The 17,311-nt window shown below is 40.0% G+C and overlaps 1 long non-coding RNA gene and 1 pseudogene across 3 annotated transcripts in view; one reads left to right on the forward strand and one right to left on the reverse strand.

Annotated features, from left to right (window-relative positions):
- The window catches only part of LOC147339853 (uncharacterized), a 174,568-nt gene that overhangs the window by 96,588 nt on the left and 60,669 nt on the right, over positions 1-17,311 (forward strand). The gene's annotated exons all lie outside the window — the stretch shown is intronic.
- On the reverse strand, positions 9,333-16,299 carry LOC147339855 (ARL14 effector protein-like pseudogene; annotated as a pseudogene). Its single transcript, XR_015159220.1, has 2 exons — positions 16,230-16,299; positions 9,333-11,237 (listed from the first exon to the last, which is right to left on the reverse strand). The product of XR_015159220.1 is annotated as an ARL14 effector protein-like pseudogene (transcript).

The following is a 17,311-nucleotide window of genomic DNA, read 5'->3' on the forward strand; positions in this document are numbered from 1 at the left end:
AGGAAAAATCAGCAACAGTGACCTCATCTTTAAAATGCTGATATTTTGGTCATAATACATCTTTTGTGTTAACTTTGATTTTTTAAAAATACTGCATTGAAATACTACTTTTCTTGATTATTGAGGTTTTTTGGCAACCCCACCCAACCTGCCTTAAATTTTTCTCCCAAGGTGAGCAGTTCACTTGCCTCATCCTAGTTTAGGTCCTGGGTATAACTGAATAAACGGTTGACTTCACACTCCAGTATCTACATTTGACAGTAGGGGAAACTGAAATCAAGGTGCAGAGAAGTAGAACACTTTATTCAAGGCCACACAACTAAGTGGTGTCAGATTTTGGAACTTCTGGTATCTCAAACTTAGTATCTTAAAAAAGGAATTTATGCTTTAGCTAAGAATGATGAATAACACAGATAAATTAAATTCACAGGTAGGACAAAAATGTCGGCCAATGGTTTTAGAGGTTGCACTGAACTATGCATGATCAGCTACTTACATATAATACTGAAAAAAACATGTCTCTATTGCCATCATTTTAAAAGATTTTACAATAATTACTTAACTCAGTAAACATTTATTCAGTACCTCCCATGGAGCTTTTCCTCTGTTATTTACTTAAATTTTATATTTAATTTTTTTGTTGAAGTGCAGTTGATCTACAATGTTGTGCCAATCTCTGCTTTACAACAAAGTGACTCAGTTATATACATATAGACATTCTTTTCTATATTCTTTTCCATTATGGTTTAACACAGGGTAAATATTGAATATAGTTCCCTGTGCTATACAGTAGGACTTTGTTGTTTCTTTTTTATTTAATAGAACTCACAGTAGGCCATAAGATGACCTCAAAACATAGGCAATCAATTAATTTGTTAGATTAGCCTCTGGATAAACTAGCATTAAATGAAATGAATATGTTTTCAAGGCAGAGTCTACTGTCTGTGCCACCAGGGAAGCTCATATATATACACACATACATATATACATATATATATACACGTATATATGAACACATGTTCCTGAGTCTTAACCACTGGACCACCAGAGAATTCTATAGTTGCTTCTTTCTGTTTTTTAGTTCTATTTTTTCCACTTTTTTTTTTAAATTACACTTTATTTTGTATTGGAGTATAGCCAGTTAACAATGTTGTGATAGTTTCAGGTGGACAGCAAAGTGTAGTTGCTATTTTCAATGAGTAATGGAAAAGACAAAAACAGGAACATATGGTAAAAGAAAAAAGAAACATTGTTTCTAGGAAATTCTTTGTGTTTGTGCGAGTCATCTAAGGTTGCTTATCTCAGTCATTTCAAGCAGGTTTTTAATGAGCTATTGACCAACACTCCTAAAAAGCCCCTCAAAAAGCATGTCCTGCTATCAATGACTCATCATTAAACAAACATTCACTGAGCACCTACCGTGTACCAGGTTGTGTGTTAGATGCTGGGGATACGGATATGTGGAGTCAAAGGCTGCTTTGAAGCATGGTGTAAGTGGGAGAAGATCAACAGGCAAGAGTTCCAAGGTCTGTCAAGAGGATTCTTGGAAGACCTTTCAGAAGGGCCAGGAGCATGCCAGTTTGCAGCTGGGGTGTTTGAAAGTACCCGATAGATAACTCTGGCCAACCTGAAATATGAATAACTTACAAAGATAAAACAAAGAAGTTGGCAGGTAGAGAGAAAAATGTTAACTTCACCCTTGAGAGCTGATACTGGAGAACGTAGTGGCTCAGGTGGTAAAGAATCTGCCTGCAATGCAGGAGACCTGGGTTCGATCCCCGGCTTGGGAAGATCCCTGGGAGAAAGAAATGGCAACCCACTCCAATACTCTTGCCTGAAGAATTTCATGGATAGACGAGGACAGGCTGCGGTCCATGGAATTGCAAGGAGTCGGGACACAAGTGTGCGAATTTCATTTCTTTTCACTTTCATATGCCAACAAGGGAGCTTCCCAATCAGAATTAAACTGATCCACCCACCCAGCATCCAGGGACAGAGCCTGCCCCTGGAGCACTGGAAGACAAGGACTGGGGCAGCTTGTACTCAGAACGTTAGGGTTTAGACAATACATGCCCACATATTGTCTGTATGGTGTAAACAGTGTGGTGTAAATGTGTAAACATGTATGAATGAACTTTATCCTTAAAGCTAATCCTTAGATTAATTAATCCTTAGATTAATCCTTAGAGGTGGTTAGTTAGCATTTGAACTCACATTCCAGAGAAGTTTAAGCACTACAAATGTCATTATCTAAATCTATAGCCAGAGGATGTTAATAAATATGTTAGAGATACTTTTTCATTGCTGAAAAGACTGGTATTTGATATGTATACACATATATGGCATGCTAGAAAGGTTATACTGGCCTAACGGTCCTCACAGAAGTAAGGGAGCTCTCTTGGGTCTCTTCTATAAGAGACTCATTCCTTAGGGCTTTAACCTAATGACCTAACCACCTCTCAAAGGTCCTACCTTCTACTACCATCACCTTGGGAATTAGGTTTCAATACACAAATTTTGAGGGGACATAGTAGGGACAATGGCACCCCACTCCAGTACTCTTGCCTGGAAAATCCCATGGATGGAGAAGCCTGGTAGGCTGCAGTCCATGGGGTCGCAAAGAGTCAGACACAACTCAGCGAATTCACTTTCACTTTTCACTTTCATGCATTGGAGAAGGAAATGGCAACCCACTCCAGTGTTCTTGCCTAGAGAATCCCGGGGACGGGGGAGCCTGGTGGGCTGCTGTCTTTGAGGTCGCACAGAGTCAGACACGACTGAAGTGACTTAGCAGCAGTAGGGACAGAGGTTTGTAGTGTCATCTCTAGTTTCAACAGGTGAGCACAATTCACAGAAAAGTATTCAGTCTACAAATATTTGTTGGGCCATTAATATATAAATAGCAAATATACAGTAGTAACCCTAGGTGGTAGATGGTATTTCCAAAGATAACCACCACAGTTTTCCAAGGGTAAAATTTTTTTCTGTATGCTATGTATATAGTGCCCAGAAACCAGGGGCCCCTTAAATATGTTTTTTATGTTCAGTAGATGATTAACCTCTGCATACACATTGCATTTGAGAAGGGAATGGCAACTCACTCCAAGACTCTTGTCTGGAGAATCCCATAAACACAATGCCTGGCATGTGGTAGTTTCTCAATAAATACCTGCTGAATAAATAAAGGCATAAATCTAGAAGAAGCATAAAACCCTTCTGTGCTAGCTAGCCATTGCTGCATAGCAAATTACCCCAGATGTTAGCATCTTAAAACAGTGATCAGGGGGAAGGCGCCAAGATGGCGGAGGAGTAGGACAGGGAAAACACTTTCTCCCCCACAAATTCATCAAAAGAGCATTTAAACGTCGAGTAAATTCCACAGAACAACTTCTGAATGCCGGCAGAGGACATCAGGCACCCAGAAAAGCAACCCAACTCCTTGAAAGGAGGTAGGAAAAAATATTAAAGACAATAAAAGAGACAAAAGAGGGAGGGACGGAGTTCCGTCCCGGGAAGGGAGTCTTAAAAAGAGAGAAGTTTCCAAACACCAGGAAACCTTCTCACTGCCGAATCCTTGCCGAGCTTTGGAAGCACAGAGGACAACATAACAGGGAGAAAAAATAAATAAACAATTAAAACTCGCAGATTGCGAGCTCTATGGTAACTCCTCCAGCGGAGAAGCAGCGCAGACGCCTGCATCCGCCATTAGCAAGCGGGGGCTGGGCAGGGAGGCGCGGCGCGGGCTGCATCGCTGAGAGTAAGAATCTGGCCTGAATACCCTGAGCGCTATCTGAGCGAAATAATTTGGGCTAGCAAACCAGACTGTGGGATATCTACCATGCGAAAAGCCAGCCCTAACCTAAGACACCGCCAGCCCGCGCACGGGACAAAGGACTAAACAGAGGTAGCCGGCTGCAAACCTTCCCCCTCCGGTGACAGGCAGCCAGAGCCGGAAGGGGGCAATCACAGCCCCAGAGAGACATTATCTATAAAACTGGCTTCTTTGCTAACTAAAACTTGTTGGGGGTCTGAACGGTCAACATCTGCCTGAGAAGGTGCGCCGGTTTTACACCCAGATAACCAAGTGGGGGGGAGGCGATAAGTCGCAGCATTGGCGCTCGCCAAACACCTCATCACCTGAGCTGCTCGGACCTGGGAAGAGCACAAAACGCAGCCCCAACTGAGTCTGCGCCTCTGAGGACTACCTGAGTGCCTGAACCAGAGCGGCTTGGACCTGGGAGGTGCATGCAACCCAGGGCCAGCCTCGGATTGTTCCCGGCGGAACAACCTAGAGCCTGAGCAGTGTGGGCAGGGAGGCTACACGCGCCGTGAGCGGGGGCAGACCCAGTGTGGCTGAGGCACTGCGAGCGCACGCCAGTGTCATTTGTTTGCAGCATCCCTCCCTCCCTCCCCATAGCGCGACTGAACAAAGAGAAGAAATACAGCTCCACCCACCAGAACACCGACACAAGCTTCCCTAACCAGGAAACCTTGATAAGCCACCTCTACATACCCACACACAGCAAGGAAACACCACAATAAAGAGAACTCCACAAACTGCCAGAATACAGAAAGGACTCCCAAACTCAGCAATTTAAACAAGATGAAGAGACAGAGGAATACCCAGCAGATAAAGGAACAGGATAAATGCCCACCAAACCAAACAAAAGAGGAAGAGATAGGGAATCTACCTGATAAAGAATTCCAAATAATGATAGTGAAATTGATCCAAAATCTTGAAATTAAAATGGAATCACAGATAAATAGCCTGGAGACAAGGATTGAGAAGATGCAAGAAAGGTTTAACAAGGACCTAGAAGAAATAAAAAAGAGTCAGTATATAATGAATAATGCAATAAATGAAATTAAAAACACTCTGGAGCCAACAAATAGTAGAATAACAGAGGCAGAAGATAGGATTAGTGAATTAGAAGATAGAATGGCAGAAATAAATGAATCAGAGAGGATAAAAGAAAAACAAATTAAAAGAAATGAGGACAATCTCAGAGACCTCCAGGACAATATTAAACGCTACAACATTCGAATCATAGGGGTTCCAGAAGAAGAAGACAAAAAGAAAGACCATGAGAAAATACTTGAGGAGATAATAGTTGAAAACTTCCCTAAAGTGGGGAAGGAAATAATCACCCAAGTCCAAGAAACCCAGAGAGTCCCAAACAGGATAAACCCAAGGAGAAACACCCCAAGACACATATTAATCAAATTAACAAAGATCAAACACAAAGAACAAATATTAAAAGCAGCAAGGGAAAAACAACAAATAACACACAAGGGAATTCCCATAAGGATAACAGCTGATCTTTCAATAGAAACTCTTCAAGCCAGGAGGGAATGGCAAGACATACTTAAAATAATGAGAGAAAATAACCTACATCCCAGATTATTGTACCCAGCAAGGATCTCATTCAAGTATGAAGGAGAAATCAAAAGCTTTTCAGACAAGCAAAAGCTGAGAGAATTCTGCACCACCAAACCAGCTCTCCAACAAATACTAAAGGATATTCTCAAGACAGGAAACACAAAAATGGTGTATAAACTCGAACCCAAAACAATAAAGTAAATGGCAACGGGATCATACTTATTAGTAATTACCTTAAACGTAAATGGGTTGAATGCCCCAACCAAAAGACAAAGACTGGCTGAATGGATACAAAAACAAGACCCCTACATATGTTGTCTACAAGAGACCCACCTCAAAACAGGGGACACACACAGACTGAAAGTGTAGGGCTGGAAAAAGATTTTCCATGCAAATTGGGACCAAAAGAAAGCAGGAGTCACGATACTCGTATCAGATAAATTAGACTTTAAAACAAAGGCTGTGAAAAGAGACAAAGAAGGTCACCACATAATGATCAAAGGATCAATCCAAGAAGAAGATATAACAATTATAAATATATATCCACCCAACATGGGAGCACCGCAGTATGTAAGACAAATCCTAACAAGTATGAAAGGAGAAATTAACAATAACACAATAATAGTGGGAGACTTTAATACCCCACTCACACTTATGGATAGATCAACTAAACAGAAAATTAACAAGGAAAAAAAAAAAAAACATGTATCTATAAAGCTCACTAAAGCAAAGCACAGTAAAATGAGGTATGGCAATAAAAGGCGTTAAATTTATCAAAAAAAAAATAAATAAAGTGCTGAAAAATTAAAAAAAAAAAACAAAACTAATGCATTGGGGGAAATAATCATTGAAATATAAGAATTTTTTAAATAAGATTAACTTGCAGACCTCTATACAAATACATTTGGAAAACTAGGTGAAATGGATAATTATGCAGGAAAATAGCTTTCCAAAACTGACTCATAAAAAGAAAAAAAAAAAAAAAAACAGTGATCATTTCTTATCTCACAGTTTCTGTGAAGGAAAAGTCAGGAAGCAGCATGGCTGGGTGGTTCTGGCTCAAGGTCTCTCACAAGGTTGCAATCGAGGTGTCAGCTAGGACTACAGTCATTCAAAGCTTGATGAGGCAAGAAGACCCCCTTCCAAAAATACTCATGAGGTTGTTGGCCAGAGTTGCCAATTCTTTCTCATGTTGGCTTCCTCATAGGGCTGCTCACATAGGGCAGCCGGCCTGCTCTAGAGCAGATGATCATGATGATGCAAAAGAAAGGCCACATTGCCCTTTATGACCAAGTCTCCAGTCACAATCACTTGGGCCTTATTCTGTTCATTAGAACCAAGTCACTAAGTTCAGCCACCACTTCAGGGAAAAGGATTACAAAATATCAGAGGATCACTGGGGACCATCCTGGAGGGTTACCTACCACACCTTGGGAATTGTTAACTGACTGCAAATAGCAGCCTCCAAATGCTCAGACAAATGTGTTCTTTGCTGTGAAAGTGGTTATAAATTGTTTATCAACCTTTCTCTCGTAGTTTTGTGAACATGGTAACACGGTTACCTCTTTGCTTTTCAAATGCAAAGGGCACTTCAGCAGGTAAATGGACAGTGATAACAACTATTGCACTGCAAAGATTCCAGGTAGGTTCACACGAATTGCTTTGAGAAAGTTTTGGTTCCCATCTTTTTTTAAACTAAAAAAAAAATTTTTTTTGGCTGCACAGCATGTAGAACCTTAGTTCTGCAACCAGGGATTGAACCCACATCCCCTGTGCTGGAAACACAGAGTCTTAACCACTGGACTGCCAGGGAAGTCCCTGGGTTCCTGTCTTTGAAGCACAAGATTGTTCTTTGACTAGAATGAAAAGTTCAGTTTGTACTTCTGAAGCCCATCTTCACCAATTCAGCAAAGCTAGATAGACCAGTTTGAGCATTAAAAAGAAAAACTACTAATTTTGATAGTCCATTTTATTTAAACTCTTGGTCTAAGATGACCTGTAAAAACAAGCAAAGTATGAGGTTGCTGCAAATGTAATTGCAGTTTCAGACCACGAATTTTAAATCATTATAACTAACCTCAAACACATCTTTATGAATCAAAATAGGAACCATTATAATCAACAGATTTTTTCCAACAAGAAGTAAGCTTGTTTATTCCTGTAGCATAAAAAATCTGTGCTTCACAAACAGAAATATAGACCAATGGAACAAGACAGGAGGCAAGAATATACAATGGGGCAAAGCCAACCTCTTCAATAAGCAGTGATGGGAAAACTGGATAGCTACATGTAAAAGAATGAAATTAGAACAGTTCTTAACACCATACACAAAGAGAAACTCAAAATGGATTAAAGATCTAAATATAAGACCAGGAAATATAAAACTCTTAGACGAAAACACAGGCAGAACACTCAATATCATAAAGCAAGATCCTCTATGACCCACCTCCTAGAGGAATGAAAATAAAAATGAATGTAAACAAGTGGGACCTGATTAATTTAAAAGCTTTTGCACAGCAAACAAAACTATAAGAAGGGTGAAAAGACAACCCTCAGAACGGGAGAAAATAATAGCAAATCAAACAACTGACAAAGGATTAATTTCCAAAATATACAAGCAGCTCATTCATACAACTCAATAGCAGAAAACAACCCAATTAAAAAGTGGGAAAAGATCAAAACAGACATTTCTCCAAAGGAGACACACAGATGGCTAAGAAAGACATGAATAGATGCTCAATATTGCTCATTATGAGAGAAATGCAAATCCAAACTACAATGAAGTATCACCTCACACCGGTCAGAATGGCCATCATCAAAATGTCTACACACAGGAGAGGGTGTGGATAAACACTTGCACTGTTGGTGGGAATGTAAATTAATACAGTCACTATGGAAGCCAGTATGGAGATTCCTTAAAAAACTAGGAATAAAACCACCATATAACCCTGTAATCCCACTGCTAGGCATATACCCTGAGGAAACCAAAATTGAAAAAGACACATGTACCCTAATGTTCACTGCAGCACTATTTAAAACAGCTAGGACATGGAAGCAACCTAGATGTCCATCGACAGATGAATGGATAAAGAAGTCGTGGTACATATACACAATGAAATATTACTCAGCCATAAAAAGGAACACATCTGAGTCAGTTCCAATGAGGTGGATGAACCTAGAGCCTATTATACAGAGTGAAGTCAGTCAGAAAGAGAAACATAAATACCATATACTAACACATATATATGGAATCTAGAAAGATGGTACCAAAGAATTTATTTGCAGGGCAGCAGTGGAGAAACAGACAGAGAGAACAGACTCGTGGACACGGGGAGAAGGCAGGAGAGGGTGAGATGTATGGCGAGAGTAACATGGAAACTTACTTTACCATATGTGAAATAGATAGCCAAAGGGAATTTGCTGTATATCTCCAGGATCTCAAACAGGGTCTCTGTACCAACGTAGAGGGGTGGGATGGGGAGGGAGATGAGAGGGAGGTTCACGAGGGAGGGGACATACATATACTTACGGCTGATTCATGTTGAGGTTTGACAGAAAACAACAAATTATGTAAAACAATTATCCTTCAATTAAAAAATAAATTTAAAAAATTAATGAATAATTTAAAAAAAATCTGTGCTTCAGGATTTGGTTAAATTCTTGGAAAGCATTTTCTGCCTCCTGCTGGTTGTGGAAGCCTTCCCCCCACAAAATGTTGTCAGGATGCTTGAAGAAGTGGTGGGCGGTTGGCAAAAGGTCAGGAATATGGCGGATGAGGCAAAACTTTTGCACCAACCTAATGTCACTATCAGGAATTTCTGATGGAAAGTGATTGGTATTTGCCAAAGAACAAAATATGGATTTGCTTTAGGGAAGGGGGAAAAAGTTTTATTTTTTTCTCTTGGGTCTAAAACACACACACTTTCTCACACACACAAAAAATCAAAGTAAGGAAAATTAATTAATTTTTATTAATTAAAATTAATTAATTATTAATGAATAATTAATTTTTATTAATGAATTTGCCACACAGAGATTTCGGGTGAGTTAGTCAGAGGCAAAATATTGAGGTCTCAGGTGAATATTTTCTAGTGGGTAAACATACATAGCCATTTGGTGGGATGGAGATAGGGGCCTTCGGTCTATTTTTAGCCCATTACATCTGCAGCCTCAGCCAGTGCCTGCACAACTGTGTTCAGTGGAAAGTCTCTTTGTGCCGAATCCAAAGCTTCAGAAGAAGCAATTAAATGTTCATGAGAAGTAAACATGGAAAAGTGGAAAAAGCAATTTTCTCCTTACAGATCATTTGAATAAAACTTGATATCAAAGATGACTGAAGAGAAACTTTCCCGATGACGCTGTGGGTGTGAACATTTTCATAGAGATTTTCCCCTAAAAACAGTTTTGTGCAATAGCTGCCAAACCCGGCCCAGATGTTTCACAGCAGTCTTCTGAGATGGTATCTTCACTGAGGTCAGCAGAAACTCTAGCTGAATTGTCTCAAATCCTGTACCTACAAAACCAAATGCAACTTAGGTCTTAGGAATTTTGTACCACCTTGGTCAGTTCTGTGTGGCTGGTAACCTTAGCCACCAAAAAAATGCTTTAAAATGATTTGTATGAAACATTTAGATAAAAATTTGTCCTTTGAAGTCTGCTTCCAGTTGGCATTTTGGATATCACTTAAATTGAATCTCTGCTTTTGTGCTCATATGTTGGGCCACGGGGCCATGGGGCCTATTAAAGTTTTTTTTTTTTAATTTCATTTTAATATTGTTAAAACAGTAACACTAAAAAATGAGACTATGAGTATGTAGTGCCAAGTCAATCCAAATGGCAATTCTGATTTAGAATTGATAAAGTGTAAGATCCTAACGGTAACTAGCTATTATAAACATAAGTTCTATGTCAAGACAAGCTCTCAGCTACAGAATTCTAAAAATCCTAAAACTCTATCTCCTAAGGTACCAGCAAAGAGGAGAGGGATTTTTAATCTGAGAGGAGAGTAGCAATGGAGTTGCTGGTTACCAGAGGAGGAATTTGAGTCATCACAGCAGGAAGGTTAGAGAAAGTGAAAGTGAAGTGGCTCAGTTGTGTCCGACTCTTTGCGACCCCATGGACTGTAGCCTATCAGGCTCCTCTGTCTATGGGACTTTCCAGGCAAGAGTGCTGGAGTGGATTGCCATTTCCTTCTCCAGGGGATCTTCCCAACCCAGGAATCGAATCCAGGTCTCCTGCATTACAGGCAGACGCTTTACTGGCTTCAGAGAACACCAACTAGTCTAAACTCTATTTTTAAAACTTTCTTCCCCCAGTCCTAAAATTCATCCAGGAGAAAGCAGCTGGTTTAACTGCAAAGCAGAGAAAATTGATCAGCCTGGAGGGCTGGTCCTATTCAGAGAGGTCGAATGGCATCTTGCTGATGACCTCCCCATTCTCATCAACTATGGTGTCATAGGCCCAGCGGCGGTTGCAGCGGCAAGTGGGCCCGCACTTGGTGGAGTTACACTTGGGGCACGGGTAGAAGCAACCCAGGCAGTCTTCATCAAGGCAGTCACACAGGTCAGCCTCATTGAAGGTGAGCCTGCCCTTTTCGTCATACTTGCTGACTTCACGTTTTTCAGGAACAAACTCATTCTTCTTTGCCATTGGCCCTTTCTTTATCTGCTGCCTTACTTCAGGATTAAAGTTGGCTACCTGAGGCCCGGGATTTTGAAATGACAACCGTTTTAACTGCCGATCCAACCATTTCATTTGCTTCAGTTCCTTCTCACTTGGTTTCTCAGGAGAACTTTGACCTGCAGGTCTCTCTCGCACGGAACTGCTCTTTTCTGCTTGTTCACTCATTTCTGCTCACCTGGGGACACAAACAAAGTCAGCAACCATTTGTGGGAGCTCAGTCAACCATGAGGATGCTGGAGCTGGTAAAAGTCATTTCAGAATGGGCCTATTAAGTTTTTACTTCAAACCTGGCTTAAGTGGATAGGAACAAGTTTATCAACACCAACAAATCTTTGGACAAAAGTGCTTTTATCAGATAGTATTTCCTCCTTTATTTAACCATCTCTTTTGTCTATCAAATGTTTAAATAACCATTCATGTTTGTCTAGACTAGTACTTCTCAAACAATGTGCATATGAATTGCTTCATGATTATGATTATGATTAACTAGATTATGATTCAGTTAGGACTGGGGTGGGGCCAGAGAGTCTACCTTTCTAATGTATGCCCAGATTGTACTGATATTGCTAATTCCAAACCTACTTTGAGTCTCGAGGGCCTAGAGTTAAACCAATAGTGATCAGGGGCAAAAATTGCTTGGTCAGGGGCAAAAATTGCTTTGCTTTAATAGAAACCCAGTTATTCTTCTTCGGTGAGTGGCCCTAGGATAGAAAAACAACAGGTTTTTATGTAAAGAATCTCTTTTTCTCCACAATGCCCCCCCCACCGCCCCCACACAAGGCAAACTCTTGACTTTTCCTCCAGCTAAATTGGTTTGAACAAAGAAAATACTGTTTGAACCACTTCATATCAATATACATATTCCTTGTTTCTAATGACTGTAGTAAGTAATGGACATTGGACAGTCATTTTTAGCAATTGCCTTTTCTCTTTAAAACATCAGCACATGAGCTGTGGTTTATTTATTTATTTTGAAGTGACCTCCAGTTCTTCTCAGGAAACACTCTACAAGCTACTTTAAGGTAATTCATCATATTGAATTAGTGATTGGTTTTTAAAAGGCTTTCTAAAGTCAGTACATTCTCAAGGACTTTCAGTGTCATTTCGTGTCTCTCCATGTCTCACTGTCTCCATGTGTATGTCTCTTCCCTCACCACTGCCCCCATCCCTCTGATTCTCTCCTAACTGGCCTATGTCCTGCAGACTCCACAAAGCTTCCCAAACTACTGATAATTGAAAGTAGAGAGGCAGAGGATGCCCATTTCTTTAAGGACGTTCTGCCTAGCTTCAAGAAGCAAACTGGCTAGAAGGAAGAGAGACAGAGGATGGGGCATCAGCTGTGAGAGGATCACCATACTAGAGAAAAATTCCCTTTGCTTCTCACTGGAGAGTTTCAGGCAATTCCAGAGGACTGGCCACACTCTGTTTGATCCATACTACTAATTTCACACAACAGGTTCCCTTTTAGGTCTTCCTTGTCACTTGAATGATGTAGTGTCTACAGAGAGGGAAAAGGAAATGATTCCCCTGAATCTCTCTCCTGAACTGGATTTATGTGCTTGGATCTTGTTGAGTAAATACCCAGGACAGAAATAATACGGTTTCATAATTTCTATCTAAGTTACTCCAATGTCTTGGCAGGTCTAGAACACTTAGTTATTTTGTTACTCTTATTCTTTGAGTTTTAATTTCATAGTTGACTACTTACCTTACTTTTTTGGGGGGAAAAAAAGGGTAGCAGCTACCTTTCTGATACATTACCCTAGACAGAGGAGCCTCAGGCATCACACTGCCAGGGATCAGACACCAGCACTGTCTTCACCACTATCTGACTTTAACTTAAGATGACTTCAGTTGCTTAACCTCAGTTTCCTCATCTGAAAATGGGGGTACTAATAGTACCTTCTCTATGGGTATGCCCTAAATTAGGTGCAGTGAGAACTTCAAAGATGATATAAGACCAGGTTTCTGCCCGCAAAGTTTGGCAATATCCACTGGAGAGATCAAGTGTCTGCAGCTCACTGCAAGGACAGGGAAAGGTACTCCAGTTCAGATTCAGAGAACCCTATGGGGGGTGGGGTGCATAATAGTCAAATATCAATAGAGGCATCCCTATTTAGAACTAAGCTTTAAATCTTTTTTCTGCACCCCGCCCCCGCCAGTTTAGTGAGGTGCTCACTCAGTTGTGTCCAACTCTTTGCAACCCCATGGACTATAACCTCCAGGCAAGAATATTGTCCATTTTCCAGGCAAGAATATTGGAGTGGGTTGCCATTCCCTTTTCCAGAACTAAGCTTTACATCTTAAAGAATTCCGGTTCATCCCCATAATTGTAAAAAAAAAAAAAAAGTGTGTGTGTGTGCATGTGCAAATTTGCCATCATAATTCAGTCTAAAGCCACTATTTTTTTTTCATTCATTCAACAAATTTTGATCTGGAGTCTATCATATATGCTAGGAATTGTGCCCTACTTATTGCAGTCACAATTGCACACACAAGTCCAGAGTCCTTCAAGCAGTGGCCTTTACAAAAATGAATGCTACTGCTGCTAAGTCGCTTCAGTTGTGTCTGACTTGGTGCGATCCCATAGAGGCAGCCCACCAGGCCTCGCCATCCCTGGGATTCTCCAGGATAAAACACTGGAGTGGGTTGCCATTTCCTTCTCTAATGCATGAAAGTGAAAAGTGAAAGTGAAGTCGCTCAGTCGTGTCCGACCCTTCGCGACCCCATGGACTGAAGCCTACCAGGCTCCTCTGTCCATGGGATTCTCCAGGCAAGAGTACTGGAGTGGGGTGCCATTGCCTTCTCCGTACATGATACTAACAGGATATAAATCAAGTACAGTCCAAAACCAAGTTACTAAAGGACACAAAAGAAAATGTGAAAAAACAAGGGAAAGAGCTTGATGGCCTGGTGAAAAGAACATTTTGTGATCATTTTAAGCACTTTACTCATCCATATCACATGACAAATTCCATCTTTATGTGTGTAATGATTTTTATTAATTTTACCAAATGAAAGGATGATCTGAGAAATTTTCTACCAAGATACTTGTATGATTCACCATCTATCCTGCTTTTTCATTCCTATGCCCCCAAATGATCCTCAGTATGAATAGATTGAAACCACTTATGCCTTTGGGCATACATACCTGGTCTTCTTACATGGAATGATAGCCCTGATTTCGATACAACTCTCTCTCATACGTCAATAAACCCTTTCCTTACACATTCTCTCGTAACAAACACCTGTTCTAACTAAGTTGTTTACAATGTAACCACGGCCATCATTTACTTTACCTTTGCAATTATTTCTATCATCATGATATAATATGTGACAACGGGTTTGTGTATACGGAGGAAGCAAAGCTTCTATCAGATGTGCAACTAGAAATAAGTGATTTACAAATATCATGCATCTGAAATACAAAGAATAGAGATGAACTTCATGTATTTGAGATCCTCCTTCAGAGGCCTATCTCTGCTTCCACTCAGTTAATCAAATGCAGATAACTTCATGGACCCAATGATACCCAGAGCAATACAGAGGTGGGGGTAAAGAAGTGAGGACATCAGAGCAGCTGAGAGTTTCTGGGAAGTCTTGAGTATGCAAATTCAGATTTCACCTTGGCCTGAAAATATGCCAAGCACATTAGTAGAAGTCTGAAGATGTGACATGCCTGAGGATTGTGGGGAGAGATATGGTGTATATATGCATAAGATCACACATGTCAGGTACATTAAAACAATACAGAAACAAAAATGAATAAATTGGGGTAAAAATCTTTCACTCTTCAATTAAGGAAAATATCTGTGTAGGCCAATTTTAAGGCACAGTATTTGTTTTGGAAACAGGCATCAAGACTCTGGTGGAAAAACTCAAAGTTTAGTTATGAATAGCTGTGAACCAAACACAAAACTGATTCTCAATAAAAGAAAATAGAATCAGGTTACAATGATACCTTTTACTGCTGGAGCACTGTAATAGCCCAATGTGCTGGATACTGCAAGTAAAATCACCAGGCAGCCTAACAGATGTGGCCATTTTATGTTCAGCTATGGCACACTCAAGACTTCCCTGGTGGCTCAGACGGTAAAGCGTCTGCCTCCAATGCAGGAGACCCGGGTTCAATCCCTGGGTCGGGAAGATCTCCTGGAGAAGGGAACGGCAACCCACTCCAGTATTCTTGCCTGGAGAATCCCATGGACGGAGGAGCCTGGTGGGCTTCAGTCCACGGGATCGCAAAGAGTCGGATATGACTGAGCAACTTCACTTTCTATAGCACACTCAACCTTTGACATGAGATATGTTTGTGAACCAGAATTGTTAGCTTAAACCCCAGGGCCTCTTAAACCCTTGACCTCTCTCAAAAATGTTGGGAGGATATGTTGAGGCAAACAGTTTAGGGAAATTCAAAATAGAAATAAATGCTCAGTGAGTGCATTTGAACCCTTGACATTCCAATCCTCTTGGTCAGGAAAGATCTTGGTATTTTCACAGGGAAATATTTTTTCTGTTGAAAATCTTTGAAGGTAATATTATTTTCTTCTTGTTACTCAACTATTTACTTGTCATAAAATGAAGTAAAAAAAACTCTGAGCCCAACCACATAAAAGTCTTAAATGCATGAGCTTTATCATTATCTTTCTTACCATAGTTCTGTTAGTCCTTAAATTTCATGGTGCTGAAAATATCCTTTTTGTGTTTCTTTTCTGGATTGTTCTCCCTCTGAGCAATGGTTACCAGAATCTTTTAGAATGACATGTATTTGCTAATTGGATTAAAGGTGAGATAATGGAAGACTTTTTTCCCCCAACTATCTGGGTGATACTCTTGATCTGGAAAACAGATGTTTCAACATCTTTTTGCATCTTTGTGTTCATGATTACAGTAAGGTTTCAGAATATTCCAAATGATTCCAATTCACTTTCCACATAGTTGGAAGCAGGAATCCGTTAAGATGAACCCCTTTAAACTTACATGTAATAATAGGAGGTGAAAGAAGGTAGAAAAGGGAGGGAGGAGTCCACTAGACTTGTTCTTGGTTGATGTTTTTCATACTTCTCTCGGCTCTCAAAACTGTCTTTTTGTTTAATTCACTTATTGAAGCAGTAAATGCTTTTTATTATCCCACGCACACAGATTAAAAATATTAAAATATACTTACTAAGTGGAAGATGAAAGATAATCCTTATTTAGGTGGTTACACCACTTTCACCGAAGACAGTCCTTTTATCTAAAACACCATAAAAAGGCAGTTTATCATCTATTCATTAGGGGGGAAATGTGGTAAATGTAACACACAAATAAAATCTCCTGTCCTTCCCAATAATTGTGTCTCTTAACTTGCATCTTTCATCTAAAAATGTTTATACAAGTTTTGTAGGCCATTGGTATTTGAGAAAATGGGAGGAAAATGGTTATTACTGAAATAGTTTTAATGAAAAATAGTTACAAATGTTGAAATTATGTTAAAAAAAAAAAAAAAAAAGCAAAGGGGGCAAAAGAAATCTTATTACAGTAGTACCCTGGCTGAAAGTTTCAACAAATTTAGTCTTTTAAAAAAACCTTCAGTAATAGTAATAATGAAAGAGATCCTTTTCGTTTAACAGCAAGAATGATTAAGTTGGCATTAGAAAAACTTCACATTTTCCATAACTGATACTGGGAATCAAAGATTATGAGAACTTTGTCTATATTTGAGGTTATACAAAAGCCTTGATGTATACAGAAGTGGAAATTCTTAGGTCCTGCACCCAGAAATTCCAATTCATTAAGTCTGGGGGTTGCCTGTGACTCTGCATTTTTAACAAACAGTCCTGGTGATTTTGATGTTGGAGGTCCAGGGACCACACCTGGAGAAGGGTGGTTGTGTAACCCTTCTGAGATTGTAACAGAGCCCAGCTCTGCCTGCCATCCTCTGATCACACAGCTGTTGCTAAATATCCTTCAACAAAAATCTTTAGGGAGATGACTTTCATACAGTTTGATATCTTGAGATACTTTCTGAGTGATCCTCATTTATTACAGTTAAGCACCTTTGATTAATTCACTATACTCCTCCTGAAATTAGTGAATTATGAGGGTGTATCTGGTAACTGTCTACAACCACGCTACATATTTGGCCAGAACCCTCTGGTTAAATAGAGGTGGGGCTGCCTATTCACCCAGATTTGAAATACAAATGAAATATTAGAATTGAAATGAAGGACTCTTAGCCTACCACCATTATATACTGGGGTCTTCCCT

Source organism: Bos grunniens, chromosome X, assembly GCF_055505025.1.
Source record: "Bos grunniens cultivar Pamir isolate PY7600 chromosome X, Bosgru_T2T1.0, whole genome shotgun sequence".
Taxonomy (NCBI): domain Eukaryota; kingdom Metazoa; phylum Chordata; class Mammalia; order Artiodactyla; family Bovidae; genus Bos; species Bos grunniens.